The sequence below is a fragment of the Camelus dromedarius genome, chromosome 10, assembly GCF_036321535.1.
Source record: "Camelus dromedarius isolate mCamDro1 chromosome 10, mCamDro1.pat, whole genome shotgun sequence".
NCBI lineage: Eukaryota > Metazoa > Chordata > Mammalia > Artiodactyla > Camelidae > Camelus > Camelus dromedarius.
This window is the reverse complement of record NC_087445.1, coordinates 43,339,817-43,364,402: the sequence shown is the minus strand read 5'-3', so window position 1 is coordinate 43,364,402 and position 24,586 is coordinate 43,339,817.

Genomic DNA, 24,586 nt, shown 5'->3' with positions numbered 1-24,586 from the left:
GGAAGGCTAATTGTTTGGGAATAACCATGAAACGTCTAAGAAAGATGACATGCACTGAAAGAAGACTTACACCCTGGATTAAAAAAAAACAACGTGATGTTCAACTGACCTCAAGTAGGAGAAAGGAAAAAAAGGAAGACAATTAAAATTCCATGAACAAATCCAAGTACTTATAAAGTTTTGAGGCATGTTTATCATGGTATTTGAAATTGGTAGGGAAAAGGATTTTTTCACCAGATGTGGGAGGGGAAATTGGCTGGTCTTTTGGAGAGAGACAGGAAGTTAAAGCCTTACTTCCAAAATAAGCCAAAGTTTTATATATATATAATGAAACCTTTGAAGTTGATGAAAAAAAAAAGAATATTTACATAACTTTGAGGAGTAGAAGTCTATTCTAATTACGATACAAATACCAGGCAGTGTAAAGAAAAATATTTCTAGGTTTTACAGATAAATACATATAACAAAATAAAACAAAGTTCTTATATGTTAAAAATACCAGAAACATAATTTGTAGGTGAAAGATAAACTAGAAAAATGTTTGAAAGTCATACATAAATTTATCTCATTAAGAGGGAAAAGATTTATGAAATATGACAGCAACCTACAAAAATATGAATAAACATGAAAAAATCCAATTTCATTCTAAATAAAGAAATCATATGACTATCAAACTGGACAAGAATTTATTTTTTAAGTTACAGCACCCTATGTTGGAGAACCCTGAAAACATACATACACCTATTATTCTGTTGGAAGAGTAAACTGGTACATTTTTCTAGAGAGCTAGTTGGCTAAACTTAATTATTTTGTAAACAAAACATTCCTTTTCAAGTAACAGATACAACAAAACGTTTATGGATAGGTACAAACATAGAATCAATAGACTGTTGTGATACAGTTTATAATACTAAAGAATTAGAGACAGACTAACTTTCCTCAAATTGGAAATTGGCTAAATACATTGTAGGAGAATCACAGAAAGAAAGATCCCCAGAAGACATTCAAAATGACATGGGTTTGAGAGCTGGGAAATCATCACCATCTGTCATTAATGGAAAAAGCAGATGACAAAAGAACAGGTACATTATTAACCATGTATTTCTGGAAAAATGCAAAATAGTAAAGTAGTATACTTGTGTGCAGATCTTTCAGTTTTGTATGGGATACAAGTATTACTTTAAAATAAAAATGAAGTCATGAGTTACAGGACAATAAGAACCAAGAGAAAACAGTCGATGAGAGAGATGTACTGGCCTAAACTGTTTGGGCACCGCGGAAGGAATGTAGGATCTCACCTCCGAAGGCTCCACGTTCAAGTTTCAGCTCCATCCGTTTTGTAGTAGGTGACCTTGGGCAAGTCATGCAACATTTCTTCACTTCAGCTTCCTACTGTGAACTGGAGACTGAAAGAATATTTACCTTGTAGGGTGACTGAGGATTAGAGATGAACAGAAAGTACTGTTCAAATAGTATTCTTAATGTGGGATGATTTCAGTAGATACCAAGTAAGGAGAAACACAACTAAGAGACCTTTAGAAATATTGAAAATGTGGGACATTTACCTTATTTTTAACTCTGGAAGGAAAGAAGGAAAGCATGAATAAAAGGCTGCAGCTCAAAATGTAAATTGAAGATTTCAGAGGGAAAATATGTCTATGAATAAGAAAATCTAACACAGATCTGGAAAAAGATTCCTTTACTCGTGAAGACTACTGTTCAGGTAGATGGAGTGTTTACTCTCCATATAAGTTAATCTTTGGCAGAGATATGCAATGAGATATGGAGGAAATGGAAACAACAAAGTCCATGACACAGAGATTATTGCCTGTTGTTTAAAGAAGATAAGAGGAAGGTAGCAGGGATTGAGAGTACCTGATGCTATAGAATCCAGATAATATATCAGGAATGTTACTTCTCAGAAAGATACAAAATGAATGGGAGAGAGGAGTCCGGCTCTGTTCAACATCTTGGAGAAGCGTGTTAAGGAAGGCATCAGGCAGTTGTTTAGTGAAGTAGTCCATGAGTGAGGATTAATTTTGCATCCACTACGCCATCTACAATGTTAGCAGAAATTAAAATCTAGGAGGCTTGGTACCCATCATTGGCTTCGGGAAAAAAAATCCCAGGAACAGAATTAACATTTCAGAAGGTTCAGAGACAAGAGGAAAATATGAATATCAAAGTTGAAAAAGTAAATGTATACGTACCTGTGTTTTGAGGGACATTTCTGTTACCTCTGCAGCCTAACAGAATCTGATTTTCTGATTTGGAACTGTCATTGGTTATTTTGAAAACTGGCAATACAAGATCCAAAGTGAAAATTTTCCAAGACACAAAACATAGCGCTATTTAGTATGAAACACATTGTTGGGTAATAGCCACTTAAGTTACCTCATACAGACATTTTCTTAAATGCTTGACCAAATGTTATGACCCTTTTATGTTATCTTTCAACCCATAGCCCATATCAAGTATCAGACTAATGATGTCAATAATAACCAACCCTCAAAAGGTCATTTTGCTGGCTAATCAGGCAATGCTTAGAATAAATCTGATACCTTTTATATCAGTTTGACTGATGGCCTGTTACAGCAGCTGAAAATTCTAATTTGACTCTATGTTGGTCCACTTAGTCTAGTAGTCCCATCTTTTTAGCAGATTTTACACTAACATGCTTGTCTGAATGCTTTCACTATTACTGTTGTTATCTTCTTCACCACTGGGTCTGCATCCTGCTAGACTAGCCAGTCTCATTTTTAAGATAATTGCCTGTGTGTGTGTGTGTGTGTGTGTGTGTGTGTGTGTGTGTGTGTGTGTGTGTTTGTGTGTGTGTGTGTGTGTGTGTGTGTTCCTTTTGGCATACAGAGTTTGTACTAACAATTATTCACCTCCCCAGGTATCCACTTTTGATTACCAACACTAAGAGCCACACCTCAAATTTCTCATTCATTTAATAAATCTTTATGGAGTGCTTTCTCATTCATTTACTCAGCAGATACTTACTGAGCATAACAAACATTACTGAGCATAGTAGACCCTGTGCTGGGCCCTGGGCATTTAGCTGTGAATAGAACATCCAAGACAGTTACATTTGTTTATTTCCTTTGCCTTGAGCACACTTCCTTAACAGGGAGTTTGACCTTTTCTGGAGCCTCCCCTGTCTTTCTCCCTCACTTAATTCAATCTCTGCTCACAGTCACCTCTTCAAAGATGCCTTCCCTATCTGTACACTCCATCCACACCCTCCATCTTTGTCTCTCCTCTTACTCTGCTTTAATTTTTATTCACTGTTCTTCTTGTTTAAATTTTGTGACATTTATTTTCTGTCCTCCTCTAGTAGAACAGAAGCTCAAGGGTACCCATTTTGTCTGGTTCAACACTAGGCCTAGCAGAGGGCTTGAAAAATAGTAGGAGATTGAAATATCTGTGGAATGAATAAATGAAGGAATGAACAAGAAAGTTACTTTTATTTATGGAACACATATTTTAGAGAACAGAGAAAGGCAAGTGCATAATTGCTAATGGAGGGTATGCTGGGGAGTAACCCAAAAGATTATTTGGGAAAACAGTTAAGGACAGTTTCTCTGGAGAGGTGAGGTTTGAGCTCCTTATTACGGAGCTAGTGTGTGAACTTACTGGAGAGAGAGAACATTAAAGGCAGAAATCCCTTAGGATTGGGAAGGAGACCACTAACTGCTGGAGAGAACAAGAGAAGGGGAGGGGTATTGGTTGCAACTGAAAAGGTAGGAAGGGGCCAGATTGTGTGGAATTGTATGGGCCAAGTTCATGAGTTTAAATTATATGCAAACACTTTGGAGGTATCAGTTACAAGAGTTAACCACTCTATTTAGATAATGAATTGTGGTGAAGGGGACTCAGGAAGACCAGTTCCTGCCATAGATGAGGTGAGAGGTGATGGTGGCCTGGCTTTGAGTGATTGTGGGAATGGGGAGAAGTAGACCAAGGAGGAATATGACTTTGAAGTGGAGCCATCAGGATTTGCTGGCAGATTGCAAATGAAGATTTGAAGTTTGAGGGCAATAGAGGCCTCCATGATGATTCCCGGGTTTTGGCTTGAATCTCTTTCAGAAGACAGTGTCATTTACTGATGTGTAACTCGTCTGGGGTCTACACTGGGTAGTAGTTATATTGGCTTATTGTTGCTTTCCATTTCACTTTGGGATTATTCTGCCTTTTGAATTTATTTAGAATTTAGATGTTTCCATTGAGCTAAAGCTCAAGAACTTGAGTCAGTGGTTGATTCGAGAATGTTGCTTTTCCTCCTCCTGAATTTTGGATCAAGATACATGCAACGTATGGAAATGAAAATGAAGAATATATCTTGTTGATTTTTCTTGTCTTTGGCATGGCATAATACTTGCATAGAGAATGTTGGAGCTATTGACCAAACTGTTGGAAGTGATAGATTGGCTTTAATTGCTCACCGTCTCCTAGCCAAACATAACTATTAGTAATCCAGTCTTAGTTCACATTGTCTTCTGAAAATTGGCCAATTATAGAGGGAATTGTATTATTATAATCAATAATAGAGATACAAATTTTAATTAAAATAATTATTTAAATAGGACTCTGAAATGCTATGGATCCTGGTTTTTTAGTAGTTAAAATTAAGAAATAGTTTTTCACAAACAGTAGAGTTTTAAGGATCTCTTTTGTTCTAGAATAAACAGGATTGTCTTGAACTGTCTGTGGGTTTTCATCAGTTTGTCTAGGAGCTGTTAGAGTGTGTGCTTTTCGTTACCCTCTTCATCTAAAAATAATACTATAATAAACCTCTCTTGAGACTGTCTTGAGATTTACAAAAGATAATTCTATTTCCCCACGTGATTGGCAATATTTATCTTCTTCATAAAAGTGTTGCTCAATAGCAAGAGGCTGTTCTAATGACAATTTAATGATAGACCCTCCAATGACAGTTTATATTGTCAAAATTATTCATTTTAACACTACCCACATCCCTTAGCTCGTTTGCCATGAGTACTTAGTTATTCTTTTGGGTAGTCCGTGTAAATTTTTCATCCCTTCCCGCATCTCTCTGTAAGGAAATCTTGGAGGCTAATTAGTTCATCGATCATAATTTTATTTTTGGGAGCAGTAATTCAATTCTACTCTCTCTGGTAAAGGAAGTATTTAATCATTTCTTTCTTTTGAAGTGAATTCATGTGCGATGCCTCCATGGCTAGATCAAATGTCATGGTATTTCCTACCTAAAAGGGCATTGTTACTGAGGCTATTGGGTTGAAGTCAGAAATAAATTGATTGTTTCAGAAACCAACTTTGATAAGTTATCTTTCTGGTAAGAAGATGTCACCTGAATGATTCTGTCATTTTTGAAAATGTGCATGACATTTACTACAATATGACAAATGTAAACAGGTGGTCATAGGCTATGTCTGTAAACCTGGTTATAGGACTGCTAAACCTCAAATGGCTTCTTGAAACTTCTAGTTGAGCCAGCCAGTAGTGGGTCAACATGAGGTGATCAACTGACTGTTCAACAGACTGTAGTTGAGGTTTTTAAATCAAAAGTTAACAGTCAGAATAGGTCCTCCATTTTTTAAAAAAATGTTGTTGTTGGGGGGGGGAGGTAATTAGTTTTACTTATTTCCTTATTTTTAGAGGAGGTACTGGGGATTGAACCCAGGGCCCTATGCATCCTAAGCATGCGCTCTATAACTTGAGCTATACCCTCACCCAAGTCCTCCATTTTGAATGTAAGCCCCTTTGGAATATTTTGACTGGGCTTATACAGTTCATAACTTATAGTTTTAAATTCTAGCAATAGAAACACATTCATAAAGTATAATCATGTTCTTATTTATACTAATAAAAAAGCCTAGGGATAACTCTAAATTCGTGTCCTTGCATTTGTGGAAAGCATTGCCAGTGTAGCTCCTAGCTCAGATGACCTTACTGACCACATAATGGGTCCGTTGTTTAAGATGAAGACAGATGACATGCCAGGACAAGATGCAGGAAAAGGAAAAACAGATCAGTGATAGAGTTAAGAAATGGAAAAAAAAAAAAAAAGGTACTGTTCAATCATTCCAAAGAAATTCAGGCAGCCTTCCAGACTCCAGGTTCATGACTGAAACTGTAGAGTAAAATGTAGTAGAATCCTAAGCAAAACTCTGCTGCTGGCTCTGACTTCTCCTGTCTCCTTACTCTGCCTCACTGCCTTCTACTTCCTCCACCCCAACTTTGGAGTTAAAAGATCTGTGCAAATTAGAATCCGCTTTTCATAAAGGAAAGCTGAGTAACCCTGACTCAAATGAACCCACTGGCAGAGCAGGAAAGTAAAACAAGCAGAACTTTAGGTGTGTGCCTCTTGAAAGGTTAAGTCACTCCCAGAAGCTGCAGCCTAAGTTGCCGGTAAGACTGAAAATTGGACCCAGTATCCCTGTATTTAAGCTCTCAAGCATCCTACCCCAGTAAATGTATTCATATTAAATTCTCTCAAGGAATATTGGAGAAAAGTTTTTAAACCGATTAAAGGATGTGAGAAGTGGTGTAGCAAATTGCAGTAGAATGGAAGAGTACAGGCGAAATGGACATACTTTTTGGCTCCATAGGGAATGCATTCTTAAGCTTTAGTTTTATAATTCTGCACTGCTGGGCCCTAAGATTTTTGTGGGACAGGAAAAAAAATTTTTATTTCAAATGCTGGTGCTTGCTAGAGTTGGAGATGGCTGAGGGGTATAGTGAGAATTAATTTTACTGTCTCCATTCAGAGTTAATTTAGTGTGCTGCCATCAAACTGAAACAGCTGAACTAAAACCACCAGTAGCAGCAGCAGCAGCATTTAAAGCTGTCTCTTAAATGGTGTGGGACCTATCTGAATGTAAGGGAGGAAATTAAGATGAGGGTTCAGGGCTGTTTAATCCAGGTTGAATACCTGATAGGCTAATATCCTCAAAGGATAATATGGTGCGCTCTCTAGAAAATGTCCTTCAAACACAGTATCACAAAGCCAGAGAAAGAAAGATTTCCACTTAGAAAGGAGATTGGATTTGGATAAAATTGGAAACACATCTTTGTGCAAATTAGGGAATTTAACTTTTTTTTTTTGATGTTAAGGAAGTTACATTTGTCATGGGCAACATTTGTGAGTAACATTTACCAAAATTAATGCTAATCAACTATTTTTATTGTTTTAGGACCAAAGTAATTCTTAATTAAGACTTTCAAGATGTAACCAGGATTTACAAGTCCAATTGAATACTTTTCATTAAATTTGCTAAAGGACCGTTATTTTGAGTCAGTAACTTAATAGATTCAGTAATGTGTAAGTTGAATCTATGGAAATGATTTTACATTTTATGTACCCCCTGTTTATACCAAAACATAACATTTTGAGTATGCTATACAAATGATAATAATTCTCAATTTATATGATGTTAAATAGAGCACAGTTACAAAACAAATAAGACAAATTTATTTTGAAATATGTACTGTACTCAGTCCTTTCAGTTTATAATTTCTTGTGAACTCAGGTTAGTCAATATCAATTAGTCAATTAATATATATCCACTGTTTTTTCTTGGCAGAATTCTGGCAACTTTTACATATTTGGTCATGTTTATTAATACTAATCACTTTTTCAGTAGAGGTTTTATTTAGCTAGATCAGAGCTGTTCTCTGTGATCCAAATCCAACTTTTTAATACTTCTCGTAAGTCAAAACTATAATAAATGTTTCCCCTACAACCTATCTATCCATCCTCCAGAGAGTAATGTAACATTTTAATTTCTCAACCAGAACTTTTTTACAGACCCGATGAAAATGTCATTGTGAGTTCTTGCTTTAAGTGCTCACCTACCCCTAATTAAAAAATAAACATAAATGATAAAACAGATTAAAATACATGATGGAAATCTTGTGGAAGAGAAATATGGCAGAAGCATATGGGGGCTAAAGCTGCAGACTGTTGGACTGACTGTTGCATCGTATACAGACAGAGATGGCCACAGGTGAAACTACTGCAGAGCAGGTAGATGAAAAGTGTCCCACAAACAGGGCTGGCGCTGAGAACTGAGCCCTCAGCACAAAACTGATAAAAAATGATAAAGGTTGTGACTGCTACCACCCAGGGAGGTAGCTTTCTTCTAGTGGTCAGAGGGCAAAAAACGATGACGTAAGGAGGAACTGTGCCAGGCTGCCTGCTGGCTCAGTGACTGGGGTTTTCATATGCCTGTACAGGACAGAACTCCTAGAATGGCAGTGTAAGACACAGTTACGCACTGGGTGCTCCGGGGACTGGGTAGAGGCATCTTTAAAACTTTAAAACCAGACAAGGAGGGATAAGAGAGAACTCAGATTCAAAATTATTCATAGAAAGTAAATTCCAGAATGCATGAAAAAAGTATCTCTTGAAAAAGATGCCAAAAAAAGCAACAATTGGAAAAATTCATGCCATGAAAAATCTAAACATTAGAACAATCTGATGGTGACTTTAAAATCTGTAAGTTTAAGGTTCTCAAAAAGATCAAACAGTAACAACCCATAAAAGGATAAAATAAAATATTAATCGAGAATAGGGGAATATGTATTGGAAATAACAGATATAAAAAATACAGCCATTGAAATATATCAATAGGTGGAAATAAGAGTAGACTTGAAATCAAAGAAAGAATGGATGGATTGTTATGTAACAATGCAGAAACCATCCAGAACAAATTTCGGAGAGATAAAAGGCTAAAAATTATAAAAGAGAACTTAAATGAAAAGGAAGATGAAGCAAGAGGCCCCCACATATTTGTAATGGGAGTTCCAGCAACAGAGAATAGGGAGTGAAAGTAAAACAATATTCCAAAAGAAACGATGAGAATTTTCAGTTATTGGAGAAGGATTAGTCTTCAGATTGAAAGTTTATACTAAATGCTGAACTAGATAAACAGTAATAAATGTGCATGTAGTTATATTATAATAAAATTGTAAACATCTAGAATACAGGTTTGATAAAAGATCTACAAAGTAAAGTTGTAGATCTCCACATTAATTAGAAATCAGAGGTCAATGGATATACACTTCTAAAAATACTGAACACTCAACTTAGAGTGATATCACCAGGTAAACTATCACCAAGGGTTAAAATAGTTGAATCGTATTGTAATAATTGCTCTGTTAGATGAATTTTTCACATAACTATATGCCTTGAAGAACATTCCATGTCAGCACACAGTGATCATATCATTCTCCTTCAATTCTTGCATAGTAGTCTACTGAATGTATGAAGCATAATTTAACACTTTAATGATGTTTAGATCACATGCTCTTTTTTGCTATCATTAACAATTCTGTAAGAAACAGCTTTATACATGTTATGTTTTTCCCCATATATGTAAAACTTACTCTAGGGTATCAAGGAATTACAGGGCAGAGGTCACACAAGATTTAAATAGATATTTGCCAAGTTGGCTTTGAAGAAACTGAACCAATATAAACTCTTATCAATGGTAGAGGGAATACTTTGGTCCATATACTCTAATTAACATATGCTATCACTAATCATTTTATTTTTGCCAATGAAATAATCATTTTAGTTTGTGCATGGTTATTACAATTATTATATATGATGCCATTTAAGTGGTAGTTTAATATGACGATTACAAAATGATATTTACCTGTTTTATTTTGCAATGTATGGACTCCTGAGGAGATTAAGCATATCTTCATTTATTTATAAGCTATTTGTACTTCTTCTTCTGTGAATTGTATGCTCATGTTCTCTTCATATTTATGCTAATTTTTCTGTTGACTACTGATTTTTAAGTTTAACAAATACATATTCTTCATGTTGTTTGTTAAATTTGTGTATTACAAATGCTTTATCCAGTCTGCCATTTGAGTTTTAATTTTGATTAGGGTTGGGTTTTTTTGCGGTCTTATTGCTCCAGGAATCCCAACTAATCTCAACTTTTTTCAATATTTATAATATTGAAAGAGTATCTGATATGAAACAATTTTTTGAAATGATAGTAACTATTTGTATCACCAATGCTAGAAGAATGTAGATAATCTGGAAAGTACATATTAGAAGCAACATTACAAAAAAAAATAGTTTATATGACTGATGTCAACTGTCTCTCAGAAATGCTCACTGTAATTGATTTCATTTCGTCATACATGTCTTTTCAAATGTAAATGTGATTGTATTTACCAATTTAGATGTAGTCTTTCATTTCAGGAACTGACTTTACTCATTCCCATTATGAGGTTTACATTTTTAAATAAATTTGGCCACATGATGGATTTGGGTAAATTGATTTCAAACTAGCTGTTGTTAGGAATTTTTGAATTGCAAGAAAGAAACTTAATTGAAAACAGCTTAGAACAAAAATGGTAATATATTGACTCACATAATAAATCTGCAAAAATGGCAAGGTTGTACCTAGGCCTAGGTATAAGGACTTTAATTCTCTCAAAATATTTATCTCCTTTTCTCACCTCTGCCTCTTTGTATGTTCAAACTTTATTCTCCTAGTCTAGATATTTCCACATCAGTGGAAACATAGCTGCCAATAAATATGAGACTTACATCTTCCAGCCTACCTATAACCATAGAAGGACTCTATGTATCTCATTATCTCTGACATGATGTTCCTAGGTCCTGTCCAATCCCTGTGGCCAGGGAAGTTGAGGTTGTTAATGTCAGCCCAGCGTGCCTGGAGCAGGGGAACTAATGTGTCCCAGAAAAGGTGCATTTCTCAAAGGAATTTTGAGACAAATAAAACAACTGTTGTCCACCACCATGATCATTATAAAGCTGGAGATATAAACTCATGGGGGGGAAAATCCTCAAAAGATTCTATTTAAAAAGTTATAGGGGAATAAATTAAGTGACTATTCCTGTTCAAGATGTGAACGATGAATTGAACAGAAATAATTTACCTCCTAGTTTTTGCCCCAGCTGCTTGTACTTCTTTTTTTTGGCATTATCTGTATTTTTCCCTTTCTTCAGGAATTCTTATTTAAGATCTCAATTTATTATTGATTTAAATCACATATTGAACTATACCAATTTACATTTCCAACAACAGTACTGAGTTGCTGTTGCTCCACATCCTCACCAAAATTTGGTATTATCAGTCTTTAAAATTTTTGCCAAACTGGAGTGCCTGTACATTGATATCAACTTGCATTTCCGTGGAGACCTCTGAGGATGCACATCTTCATACGCTGATAGCCATTCCTGCTTCCCAGCCCACGAACTGTCTATTCATGTCCTTTTAGCCATTTTCCTAATAGGGTTGTTTTTTTTCTTTTTACATTTTAGGAGTTCTTTATAGATTCCAGAAATTAATTCTTTGGCAGCTACATGTCCTGCAAACATCTTTCCCCAGGTGGTGGATTTTTTTTTTTTAACTTTAAAAAATGGTATCTTTTGAAGAATAACAATTTTTAAATGGAATATTGTTGAATATATCAATATTTCCCACTTTGGCTTGTGCTTTTATATGTCTTTTTCAAGGAATCTTTTCCTAGCTTGATGACATAAAATTTTTCATATATTGTTTTTCTAAAAGATGTAAAGTTTTGCTTTTCAAATTTTACTCTTATCCATTTGGCATTAATTTTAATACAAGGAATTCCATATTATGATATTAGATACCCAACTACCCCAGCACTGATTAGCAACTCTTTCCTTTCCCACTAATCTTCCATGCCACGTGTTTTTCTACTTCAAGAATGTCTTTGTTGTTCTTTTCCATTTGCTTTTACATATAAACTTTTAAGTAGGTTTGTCAAATTCCTGTTGCAATTTTACTTCAAATTTCACTGAATTCATAAATCAGTTTGGGGAATGCGGACATCTCCACTGTAGTGAATCACTGCTTATGAACAAGGCGTAGCCCCACCTTCATTTAGGTTCTCTTTAATGTATTCATTATACATTGTATTATTTTCTCCTCAAAGGTCTTAAACATATTTCATAAGATTTACTCCTCTGTTTGTTATTTTTATTGCTATTGCAAATGGTATCGCTTTTAAAATTACCTTTTCTATATATTTATTACTTGAAAATGAAATGCTTTTGGTATTTGTAGATTGATTTCATATTCAAGGATCTTGCTAAACTCTCTTATTAACTAATAAAAATAATTTGTCTTAGATTATTTTCAATTTTCAATGTAACTGAACAGGAGTACATTTTCTTTTTCTTAGTTTGTTGACTAAAATATCCACTTACTTGGTTTTTTTCCCCTAAAATATTGTATCATGAGCCCTTCTAAATTTATACTTTCAAAACAGCATTTTCAAAGGGTGTTTTGTATCTTAGTTTAGCATCAGAATATACCAGAATGTATTAATATTTTCCTGTTGGGGATATCTGTTGTTATCATTTTTATTTATCTTTTACTAGCATAAAAAATTGGAATTTCTTTTTGTATGTAAGCCATCGCCTGCATTTCTCAACAGCTTCTTATGATACACCTTAAGAGTAGAATTATAGTACCAAAGAATAGTGTCAGTTTTAAAATTCTCAGTATGTGTTGCCAAACGTCTCAGAAAGGTCATTACAGTTTACTGACAACCGGCGGTGTATGAAAACATCTGTCTCACCACATCCTCATCAGTATATGGGATTATCCTTTATTTTCTTTGGCTAATTTGATAGACAAAAACGGTACCTCATTTTTATTTGCATTTATTTGATTACTAGTGAGGTTGATCATTTTCATATAGTATTTTTCAAACTTTTGGTGTTTTCTGGCTTTTGACGTTAGCAGGATCTCATCAATATGTGTGTTTATTAATATGGAAAGTTGATAATAGATATTAACTCTTTAAAGTCTACTTGTATTGTACTAGGTTTTTACTTATGATCTCTTTTTTTAATTACTCAGTGACATTTGTTATTCTTGCATTATTAGATAGATCAGTATTTCCTTGATCAGTTTCTTTCATTGTTTGGATGCATTGCTAGAACTCTGGGGCATTTATAAAATGTAATATAACTTGGTTGCATTATAAATTTACATATCAGCTTGTACTAACTCAGTTCTATAAATTTCTCCTTCTAAAATGAAAATTCTAGATCTTGGATTATATTATTTTTATTTTGTATCCATAGGGCTTGGCATGGTTCCTAGTGCATAATAGCTATTTGAGAAATATTTGTTGAATAAATTGAATTGAATTGAATTTCAAGTTGAAGTGTTTCAACTTGAAATTTTCCTATGATCTTAGTTTTAAATGAAAATAAAGCATCTCCTGATTTATTAATTTGGTAACTTCCAAGTATTGTAGGAAGAGAATACTTGCGATCGTTAGCTGTCTTTGATAGTTCTAAACTCTTCATGGTTTTAACCTACCCTATTAACCCTCAAACAGCCCACTGATCATCAATGTCCGTTAAGTGCGGCTTGAGGGTATAGCCTGTGGTAACAGAAGAGTAATTTTCTCTTTGTATGAAGTGACGTTTCTACATGAGCCACAGAAGCTCTGATTTTCACTCTAATTTTGACCTCCGATCTTCATGCTCTAACAAGGAGAGAACTATTTGACTGAGTCAGTTGAGTTGAACTGATACATTCAGGCTCTTAAGATCACTTCTGGCAGGCAAATTTTATTCATATTTTAAAACACAGCTCAAGTGTGACACCTCCTGATTTCAGCTCTGCTTTCCCCACAGAATTAGATGCTTCCTCATCTGGGTTCTCATAACTTTTACACATGAGGCTAGTAGCTCATAAAAGTGAGTATCTGTTGAATGTTTACCCTACACTTCCTCACCCTCCCTCTGTCAGACAGAGAACTTGATCACCTGCGGTGTTTCGGAAGCAGACACAGGCTTAGCAGGGATAACTTGCTCACGCTTATCCTGCTGATAAGTATCTCTACCAGGATCTGAAACAGGTTCTTTGACCCCAGACTGAAGGTCTTCACTGCCTCTTAAATCACTGTTCTAATGAGTTACCCTTAAGGACTGGGATGACAACTTACAGATTTTTGCGTTTCTAGTACCCAGTTCAGTTCCTCGAACTTAATAGGCATTCAACAACAACTTAGTAAATTAGAAAATGGAATATGGTTCTTGGAAGGCCCCTAGTAGGGCCTGTTTGGCTGTGTCCTTGCTCAGTTTCTGTGACCCAGGGCCCTGAAGTAGTTTGGATGTTTGAATCCTGCCCGAACTAACCATATGTGTGCCAAGAACCTGTACTTCATCAGGGACCATTTCCCCCAATGTGACCACAGGTTAATACTAATTTTTTTAAAAGATATTCTCCTGACATACACTGCAGGCAGGAGCAGACTAATGGATTCACTAGACATCATTAAAGACATACCAACAAACTATGAGTCCTATGATCCAGATAATATTTGTGGCAGGTGTTTTCAGATTCAGTCTACCTTATGTTTCTTGTTCTCCATTTTTACTGCTGTTGCCTGTGTAAGAATCTCTGACAGGCATACAGAATTAATGTATCATCTTCTCACTGAGGAATAGGTATAACCAAAAGGCAGCATTTTCTATCCTTGTTCCTCTTTCAGGGGCAAGATGAACACACATATACAATAAAACCGTTGAGCTATTTTAATACCTTTCCTGTCATGCATTCAGGACCCTCTAAAGTTGTCATCAGCTACTGTTTCATTTAATTCTCTGGCCTTCAGGGTAATGTAAGAAAATTGAAGAGATTAGGAGCTATCTCTTTCCTGTTCAATGCATTTGTGTTGCTGTAAATTGGCACCAACCTTCAATCTCATGGTCAGGGCTCTCCAGGGTCCTCCCACTGATATGACAGCCCAGTCAGCATGATAAATGGTGCACACCCTCTGGCAGGACACACAATTCTTCCCTTCCTGACTCCCCAGTTCTCTTTCCTGCATTTGCAAAGAGGCAACATCTCGCCACCTTATTGCACTGAGTGGCCGCCCCATTATGTTGATGTTCAAGTTAATTAAAGGATACAGTTTCCCTGATTAATTACTTTATGTCCACTGACAAAAATGACTTTGACACATAGTAAATTTGAATAAAGGAAATCTCCCATCCAGAAAACTGCACTTCAACATTACATTTTTTTCTTTTTCACCTGTTGTACTAGTGGAAAATTATCTCATTTGAAGGTAGAGGCAATTCCACTGAGTGGAAATGCAAAGATCCCAGTTAAGTCCGATGACCCTAGTTGAGGGATTTGCAGTCTACAACTCTTTTGCTGGTGTATATGCAACAAGAAAGGAAACAGTGACACTCACACTTGCACAAGGAGAGGGAAGAGAAAAAAGTAAGTACACACAGAGAAACATTCCTTTTAAAATAAAAGCATATCATTTGTACAAGATCACTTCATGAGTTTGTATTTATATACGTATGTGCTTAATTAGAAAGAAAACTTCTAAATGATGGACCATGGATACAGGGGATAAATGATTTGACCTTGCTCATAGTCTTTTATTTATTTTCTATAAGGGCTGAAGTTCTGGGGGTTTGTAGATATGTGCCAGGCATGTCCTCAAAAAAGTTTTGATGTAAAGCAGTACTAATAAAAAAGTTGAGTAAGGCAATTTTCCCTGACACCATCTATTTTAACTCTTTAAATGAAAAAGGCCAGAATCTTTCAGTAAATGAACTGCCCAGTTCTCTGCCCTTTGGCCCCTTCTTATCCCCATGGACTAAGCCGGGAGCACCTCTGTGATGTTAGGACCATTCCTCACCCGCCCTTCTGCCCCAGTGCCCCGCAAGGAGGAACAGTGAACAGCACACCCAGCACTCCCCTTCCCCAGCCACCCAGCACGGTGCATCACAAAGTCCTGGCTGCCAAGAGAATGAAGCGGTCGGAACCATCTGTCAGGACACCTGGCGTGGCACATCCCAAGGTGACGGCCAGTACATGGGTGTATCCTACTTGAACGTGGTGTGAACAAGTTATCTTATAGCAAAGAATTCCTCTGTGATTCTCTTTGATAGAGAAAGAATGAGAGCTCTTTAATACAGCATGTGGCTCTCTGTAACATGAACTCGGCCTCGTTTCCTGATCTTATAAACCTGTTACACGCTTGTCCCTTTCTCCCAGAACCATATGCCTCAGCCCCACGGGAACCTAATCTGATTTTTTTTTGCTTTATCTCCTCAAGTTTTCCCCTTGTTTATTTTTGTATAAATTTCTTCTTATACAAAGAAGCATCATTTCCACTGATACTTTTCATATAAAAATTCGATCTTTTTTCATTCTGGACTTTTTGCATTAATTTTGATTTTTTAAAATATGGCACTAAAATATTACTCATCTTGACTACTGAGCTTTTTGGCTCCCCATTAAATGTTGTGCCTCACTGTGGGCAGAGGCTCTGCTCCTAACATTAAGGCTCTGATGACCTCTGGCTGAAGGTTTCCAGATTTGAATTTAATTTCTCACTCTTTGATGTTCTTGTTAACTGTAATATTTCTTTCCTGGCATTTGTAATAGGATGTAGTTCGTTTCTCATTGGGGTTCCTGATTTTCAAGATATATACTGGGTACCCAATAGACCCTTCAGACTCAGGGAGCAGTCATCTCCTAAAAGTAGATCCAGAGAGGTCTATTTGAGAGAAACAGTCTCCACCATCTCAGCTGTCCTCTCCCCAGCCCAGCCTTGCTGTAAGGGGTGGCCCGATGGGGAGAGGAGGAGGCTGGCTCTGGGGGGAGTACAGTTTGGGAAGAGGGTCTCTTCTCACCTCTCCATAAAAATTTCAAGTGCCTGAGCCTTTCTTTTCCCCTGAGTTGGGGACTGATGATGGTTTAGTGCCTGCAAATTGCCAAGATGGTGACCAAGTAGAGCCCCTGATGATTCTAGAGCGAGGACAGAGAGTCAGGAGAGAGGGGACAGAGCCATGAGCGGGGTACCAGCGGGGCAGCCGGCATAGCCATACACATGTCCTGTGGGTCGGGCCTGCAGTGCTGAAGCCATCTGGGCTGAAGCTTCTGGCTGGTATGAATTCTACCCCCCACCCCAGAGGGCTGCCTGCTGGCCAAAGAAATCCTAGTAGCAAAAGGGTGCACGATGGGCCATTTGTGGAGTCATGAGAGACAAGAGGAAGAGGTCACTCTGAAGTTGCAAACCCACTTCAGAGGGCTGTGCAGTGGGAGGGCTGCATGGGCCCTTCCAAGAATGAGTAAGTGAGCCTCAGAGTTGATCCGGACATTGACCCCCTGGTACAGAATAACAGGCTCAGTAAGGGGGCGGGGGGTAGTGAGAGAGCTCCCGGCCACCTGCCTGGGCCTGGGAGTCACCCATGCAGCCTGCCCTCAGTGGAGGAGGAGGGCAAGACACGAAGAACCAGCGTACGGTTATCCCAGCACCCCAAAGAGATGAAAAGGTTATGGAACTGTCTTGAGTTTTCGTTAAGAGAACTGATGACCCAGCAGGGGAGGGGGTTTGAGGGAGGAGACCTGGATATTAGTTATTGGGAAACATTAAGACCATTTAATGTCTGTACCTTAAGGAGTAGAGGTCCTCAATGATCCCAACAAATGCATCTTCATTAGAAGGTGAGAACAGAGAGCTTCTCATCTCTCTACTCAGTGCCCTAGGGCAGGGCACTGTATGTAAAAGGCAGGTCCAGTGGAGTAGAACAAGCCCCACACACAGAGCAGATAGAGCTTGGCTGGAGTTTTCTCTTCCTCATGGGAGTTAAATGACTTATAAGATTATATCTTTCTCTTTCTTCCCTGCTGGCCCTAATCTTCTATTTTAATTTAAATTTCAGTAGTCCTGATATACTAATTATTTACCTATTTCTTTTTTATTGTAAAGTAAAAAAGGAACAATATTGTAAAGGTACTGGAAGATGTTGAAAGATAATTTTCTCTAAATTGTTGCAAATCCTTTACAAAATGGAGCAGGTTATGTAGGCCACAAGCCAACAACAATGGCAACAACGAAATTCCCTCCTTGTGCCTTTGTACAGGTCATCTAATTCTTTGCACTCCAGTTTTCTCAGCCATAAAGACAGGTGATCATTGTATATGAAGTTTGCAGATTGCTAAGAGGGTTAAGTAAGATGAAGCGAAAAGTTTTTTTTAAAAAAAAACTGTCAAATACTATTCAAACAGAACATATTATTCTTATAATAAGTATTTGTTGAGTCGTATTGCACAGGGATCAAGAGACGGTGTGAATGACAGAAGTCACGTGACCCCGCCATGGTGTAGGCACGCTGGTAAACGTTACCGTTGGAGAAATCACTTGCACTTAATGTTCCGGAACACAAGTCACAGCCAATACCCCCAAAGACACTTTGAGTGGGCAGAGATCTTGGAGGTGACCTAGCCATGTTTTCAAACTGCATCCTGCAGAACTTGGTTTTGAGAACTGTTACCTTAGTGGCTGGTGAAGTGGGAAGAGTGAGACTGAGTGGTGAGGATCCTGCCCCCCAGCTGTATGGCCAGAGCAGCTTTAATTAGCATTCATTATTGGGTATTAGTCCTGGTAAGATTTCATTTGAAATAATATTCAGTGGCTGTTCTTTAAGATCCAGAGGATGCTGAGATCTGCCCATGACCATGATCTTAACCATGGGAAGATCAGACCTTGAGCCAGTTCTTCTGCCCCGTGACCACTCTTCACATCATATCACCCTGCTTTCCGAAGGCTCAGATTTGGAGCTCTCGGCTGCAAAGCAACACTTGGCCAGGTGAGCCAGGTGCTGGACTGTTCCCCCATGCACTTTGGCAAAAACAGAACACTTTAAGAAGAAACAGATTATCTTTTTTAGTTAAACAGAACATGGATACAAAAGACAAGAATTCAGAGCAGCTACTGGTGGGATCCCTGCCTTAGGAACCTGGGTTCACAAGTGGAATTATGTCAATTTTACACACACAAGGGATTTTCCAGAGAAAATCTAGAATCCTTCAGTTCCAGATGGCTGCCAATCACAACCAAGTACAACTTAGATTTGCCAAAATTAATAGAATGTGACATGAAGTATTTGATTCAGTCCCATTAGCTGCCAACTATTTCTTTAGGGTCTTGGGTTAACATAGAAGTAGAGAGCTTGTAGAGGGAGGGACATGTATAAGAAAAAATGACCAAGAAGTGGTCCCTGCACACGAGAGGAATGAAAGGCCCTCAAGGGTTATGTCCAGGAGATTCTCTTACTCATTGTTAAAGATAAACCGACTCAACCTGCCATACGAGTCCGATCCCTTTTCTGATCTGCATTCATAATGATCCTCCAGTTAGGACAAGTCTGATACTATGATTATCAAACTTAACACATTCAATGGGTTCTTCCCCTTCCCTTTGAGATCACATCCAGATATTGCAGTCAGGTTACAAAGCTCCAAGATTTGGCCCCAGACCACCTTCATGGGATCATCCGGTGCCCAGCCTTTGCTCTGACCTTATGGTATGAACTGGGCTCCATTTTCTGAGCTCCGAGCATGCCAGGCTCTCACACCTTGGGCTTCCACACACACACACATGGACTCCTTGGCCTGGGGATTCTCTCTCCTAATTGTGCAATTCCTACTCATCCTTCAGGTCTCAGACAATCATCACTTGCTTGAAGAAGACTCTTCTGACCTCTAGTCCAGGTTGTGACTTTTGTGCTGTCCCCATTACTCTTTGCACATGACATGAATACTTTATTGTGGTAACTTGTGTAACTGGAAAATTGCCATTTATAACCATGGACACTTTCTAAGTGGCTGGTTCCTATTCCAGTGACAAACCTCGCGGTTCTGCAGTGTCTTGATGGGTTTGGATAATCAAAACTGGGGCTGGATCTGAGCTAAATTGAGGGCCCAGAATGATTTGATTTGCTCAGCATAAAATAATAAAGAGAGGTTTCTGTTCTGCTTTTCCCTCTAGTTACTGAGCACTTACTATGTGCCAGGCCTGGCCTAAGCGTCTTCCATGTGTTAACTCACTGTTTTCACAACAACACACGTGGAGGTACCATTCTTATCCCTATTTTATAATAAGGAAATGGTACCTTTTCTAAGGTAATAGGTGATGTAGGTGGAATATGTTCTTGAGAGGGAGGGCACAGGAGAGACAGAAGTGGCTACGGAGACCGGCAGAGAGAACGTGACACCTGAAGTCACACAACATGGGGGAGGAGGAAGAACCTACTGAGATGCCAAGGGGCTGTATTTTAAGCAGTGTGATTTCTCATTATTTAACTTTAAGCTTGTTTTATTCCTCAGCAGTTTTTACTGAGTGTCTATTACATGCTAGGCACTGTTCTCAGATCTCTTTTCAAAGGTGGGAGCAGGGAGCCTTGCTCGTAAAATGGTAGCTAGATGGAAACCTGGAGAGAGCAAGGGAACACGTCACACATTTACCTGGGGAAGGGTGAGCCGGTCAGCGGGAAAGGAAGACGCAAAGATCCTGAGGAGGCGGTGGGCTTGTTGTTTCTGAGGAACCTTCTAGAAGCCACTGTGTCTAGAGCAGAGCAGCGAGTGTAAGAAGGCTGGAGATGAGGTCAGCAAGGAAATGGGAGTTGCGAACAGGTAGGCCCTCTAGGCTTTTATGCTGAGTGAGATGGGAAAGTGTTTGGAGGGTTTTGAGCCGCCTTGGACTTGATCTAATTCATATTTTAAAAGAATCACTCTGGGTGCTGTATGAAGAATACTCTGGCAAGCCGGAGACCAATTAGGAGGCTGTTACAATAATCCAAAGGAGAGATAATGTCGATTTAGAGGTGGTGAAAAGTGGTCAGATTGTAAACATATTTGGAAGGTGGAGTTGTCAGACTTACTGTGATGTATTTCTCCATCTCTTAAAACTTGGATTAAGTCTCGCTCACTCACTAAAGCAGTGCTGTGAATGGGGAGTGTGTGTGTGTGAGCTAAAGAGGAGGGCTGAGTCTGGTGAAAATGTGATACTGACAGTAAAAAGTTTTCTAAACTGAACTAATTCAGTAGAAGGAGATGCTCAGAGCCAGACAGGAAATGAGAACATCATTCCTTGGGAATTCCCACACTCCTGAGAAGGACACTGGACTTCCCAAGATACAGAAAACGGGGTTCAATGAATTCTGAAATGACTCCAGACACTTTGTGTCCACCTTGCCCATCAGACTGAGCTTCAGGAGGCTTGGGACTGGACTGCACATGTGCTATTTGTCATCACATACCTAGGAGTGGCCCATAGTAGATGCTCAATAGATACTCCTGGGGGAAAAGGAAACAACTAGTTTCCACATCCAGGGCAGACTAATGCTGTTCTGCGGTCCCTGTTCATGCTCGGAGTCCAGGGTTTTAGCCAGAATTGAAACTCAAGAAGCCTCACTGCTTCCTTAAGAAGTGCAGTGCAGATGTAGAAGTCAGTATTCAGGTGAGTGTTTTCCAGCCGTCACTCTCATTGTCAGCAGCAGGAAACACCTCCTCTGTCTACATCATGTGAGAGGCATCTATGGGAGAAGGGAGATGTCAGCAGAGGGACAAGTTCACAGCTGGTCGGGAGGACCCCAGAGCAAGACGTGGTGGTGGGAGCTCTGTTCTTCCACAAATACATGGGGTATATTTGAGCAAGTGTTTCATTCTCCAAGTCGAGACACTAACGGGCAGATGGTTATAAAAATTAGAGCTGTGGGAACATGAAAACCCTGTGAATGAAGTGAGATCATGTTTATGAATAGGCTTTAAAAAACCTGAAGGCGCAGTGCACATATGTATTATAGCTGAGCTTACAACATCTTTAGTGAAGACATAAATGCGAATCGAATGCATTCGGTTATGCTAGGTGTTCGTATAAAGAATAGCTGCTTGGAGAGAGGCACGGAAGTGCTCATTTTTCTGTCCTGGGCAGCCTAATTGTACTGGTCCTTGTCATCATGCCCCTGTGTTCTTCGGTACCTGAGAGCTACAGGTAGGTACCAGCCAGCACCAGAGAATCCACTGTTCATTCTTAGCTTCCCATTTGCTCCCTTCTGGACTTAAGGCATATTATGGAATTACTGTAAGCCAACGACTCTCCATCTGCAAATGAGGGATAAAATTTGCCAGCTGTCTCCTAACCTCCCTGGGAGGAACTGGGGTTTAATAAGATAATGAACATTATTCTCTCCATATGTACTCCACACCCTTGGCTCCCCTGGTCTTCAAAAGGCTTTCCATAGGCATAAATACAGATTCTCTAAAATCAAATTCAGACGGTCAGAAGGCAAGCTGCAGAGACCCATGCCAACGACTATTCATCACAAATTAATGTTAATATCCATTAGTTAATGTTTTCTATTAGCGATCGTACAATTAATCAAGAACAATATGTCACAAGGCAGTGTCAGCTGTAGGTGGATAATTGGGATGTAGGTGGCTTGCTTTCAGTGGCCACCATGTCACCTCTGCCTGTCCTTTCAAAATTCCCCACCCTTTCTGTTGCTACTTTCTCTAGTCATCAAATTTAATAAATGAATCCACATGAAGACATTGGGAAAGCATAGCAATTTTCAGAGCATAGAGAGAAGTTAATTTTGAAAGAGGACTTCAGGAAGAGGATAATGCTTAGAATAAATAAGATAAAACAGCAGTTAATAATGATAATGATAAACAAAATGGAAAGACAACCTATGGAATGGGAGAAAATATTTGCAAGTGATGCAACTGACAAAAGCTTAATTTCCAGAATAAAGAAATAGCTCATACAACTTAATAACAACAACAACAACAAAACCTCAATCAAAAAATGGGCAAAAGACCTAATTAGACGTTTCTCCAAAGAAGACATACAGATGGCCAATAGGCACATGAAAAGATGCTCAAAATTGCTAATTACCAGAGAAATTCAAATCAAACTGCAACGAGGTATCACCTCACTCCAGTCAGAATGGCCATCATCAAAAAGTCCACAAATAATAAATGCTGGAGAGGGGGTGGAGAAACGGGTACCCTCCTACATTGTTGGTGGGAATATAATTTGGTGCAGCTACTATGGAAAACGGTATGGAGATTCCTTAAAAGCGAGTGGTGGCATAGAGGTGCAGAGCACAACACCCAGAGACCAAGCCAAAAGGGACTTGAGCCTTCGCTGCCTTCGGAAGATGAAACTGGCACTGATCTGTGGAGGACTGGAGTGAGGAGAGGTGGCTGGCAGCAAGCGAAGTTAGAAGAGAAATTTTAGGCATCAGTGAGAAAGAATCTTGGGGTCCCAAGGAACCCTTTCAATTTGTTTTTGCAGGAAGAGGGCCTTTCAGTAGGTTTCCTTCTCATCCTAAGAACTAAAATGTGAAGGAAAATGCGAACGACCTTCTCCAGGATGCAGAGCCAATGGGGCGCAGCGTTAGCGGGAGGAGGACTTAGTGGAAGGGCTGGAAGACCTTCGCAGGGAGGAGCTGCGTCGCCGGTGCGCATGCCTGGTGAGACTCAGGATCAGGACCGTCCTCCCTGAGCCCCAGAGCCTCTTCCTTTGTGTTAAGTTGCACATTTGCCGCTTGTCAGGACTCGCCCGCTGTCTTCTGAATATTCAGCCATCAACCTTTAGGGTGGAATTAGTCGCACTTTAATTTCCTATAACACCTAAATGAGGGTAAGATTTCTAAATACTTTATTAATAATGTACACTCTAATTAATAGAAATTACTTTCCTGGCATGTATTATTAAAGGATGTATTCCAACATGTCTTTTTGTTTTCCCACTTACTTGACTTAGAAAACTGGCTGCTGTTCCCACATCTTCCCTGGACGTCCTCTTGCTAATAACTCTGTACAACATGTGCAGGGTGAAGCCTCTCCACCCTGGACTGGACAAGAAAGCCTCTCTCACTTTTCTGTCTTGCTATCTTTTGAAATGAATTTTTGTTAAAATAAGGTCTATCATAGATATGCTTTTGCAGTTGAACACTTTGGACCTAAAATTGTGTTCTCGCTATGACTAGTATACTCCTAGCTTGGAGTTCTACTCCTCAAACACGAGGAGGAAAGCTGGAACTCTCAGTCTCAGATTGGAAATTTTTTCTTTAATGAACAGGATGCCTACCGCTTTTTGTTTTCCCAAGTGGAAGCCTTGGAGTTTGATCTCCTGATGTAGTTTGTTTTTGTTTTTGTTTTTTAATGTAGAATTAGCTCCAATTCTCACCCTGTGTGAAGGTAAACTGAGGAAGTAGGTGACCTTCAGAGAGCCAACGGAGTAGCTTAAGAGCTTGGGGTCTGTGGCCAGGCAGTGGAGTTCAAACTCAGATCTTGCCACTTCCTCGGTGCGGGGGGGGGGGGGTGTCACAGGGTTATCTTGAGGACTGAAAAGTTGCTCTGTGTGGAGGGAGTAGATCAAAGCTTACTGCAAAGTAAACACTCAGCAGATCCTATCAGCCCTTGCTTCTCAGGCGCCCCCTTTTCTTCCTCCATCCCCAGCTAAGAGGAACCATGTCCGATGCTCACCTTGAGGCTGGGTCAGAGCTCCTGATTATTTTTCCAGTTAACGTTCTACTTAATATACATCAGATGTCTGGGTGGATGCGCCAGGCTGTCTGAACTGGTGGTAAAGGGCTCAGGCTTCACAGAGAGCTGGGCAAGATTGAGTAAAGAGAAGCCTTCCAGTGCTTTCTGTCCTACACGGCGTAGAGATGAGAGACCACACTGCACCAACTTCTGTGTTACTAGTAGGAAATCTAGCTTTCCTAAGTAATGAA